Genomic DNA, 1,288 nt, shown 5'->3' with positions numbered 1-1,288 from the left:
CCGATCGGCTGTTCCGGGGCAGGAGATCGGTTCTCCTGCACATACCACCTGCGATGCCGATCTGCCCCGGAACAGCTGGGAAAGCGTCGGAATTCTTTTGCCGGTCACACATTGCACCGCCGAAAAACTGGGCGGAATTACGTCAAGATGTGTGACCGGTCACACATTCTAACACGGTCACAAACTTGGATAGAACACCGGCATAGAAAATTGCTGCCCAATGCTCGGACAAACCTTTGAAGGGCTCTGACCTGGGAGAGTTCCCGATGTTTCCCGGGAGATACCAAGGATGCAGGGGCGTCCCGAGGCTGTGTGACACCCGGAGCGGTAACCGAGTGTCACCCCGCCGAGACGTCACTGTGCATGCGCGTTACGTCACCACTCGCGCGCGGCAGCATTCTGATACCTGCCGGCGGCCATCTTGGTGATGGACGCCGGCAGAGAGAGGAGGGGACAGTCACCTGGCGGGATGAGGTATGCCGCCGGGTCCCCTCCTCTCTCCTGATACTGTCGGGCGTTCCGTCCATGACCGAGCGCCCGACTTTTCAGAGGGGGGGGGTGACACCAAAATGACTGCGAGTCATCTTGGTGTCACCCCTCCAATGGTGTCACCCGGGTGCGGGCCGCACCCCCCTTGTGGGCTGCAGGGTAAGCCTAATCTGCCCTGATGGGGAATTCAGAGAGCCGAATGGCAATCACGGAGGTCGAGCGTCGTGACTTCCACAAGAATCCTCCTTCTGAAGGACTCGGAGTGCTGAGAGTTCTTAAAGGAACACTCCATCCCGCACTTGTGTCTCCGGTGGACTCCTCATACTGAGCGGAGAACAATCATCCTCTGCGACCACTTCTCCTCCTCAGAGGGGCAACCACGGAAAGCCACGGGCAGGGCGGAGCTTCTAGGAGAAGGAGATCGGCCATCACTGACCTGTTGCCTGCCAATCACACAGATGCTTTCTGACCCGTCTATCGCCTCGTATCCGCCGCGCGTCAGGATCACGTTATTCCTCCTTGCAGTGGTCACATCCTACCGACGACTCTCCACATGGACGTCCTGCCATGGAAGGTGTCGGTGCACTGCGCATTCACACGGCTTCTCGCGGGTCAAGTCTGGAGTGAAAGGGTGACAACATCAATGCTAAATTGAGTAAGCGTTGTCACCCTAGGTAAGGAAGTGCCGGTGGATTCACCTGCCTGGTTGGGTCACAAGGAAAAAACACTTATATTTCTATCGTCACAACATGTTTGGGTTAGATACATTGTAGAGGATAGCGGTACTTTAGATACATTG

Source organism: Nanorana parkeri, unplaced genomic scaffold (genome assembly GCF_000935625.1).
Source record: "Nanorana parkeri isolate BGI_ZX_2015 unplaced genomic scaffold, ASM93562v1 scaffold3984, whole genome shotgun sequence".
Taxonomy (NCBI): domain Eukaryota; kingdom Metazoa; phylum Chordata; class Amphibia; order Anura; family Dicroglossidae; genus Nanorana; species Nanorana parkeri.
This window is presented reverse-complemented; position numbering follows the sequence as displayed.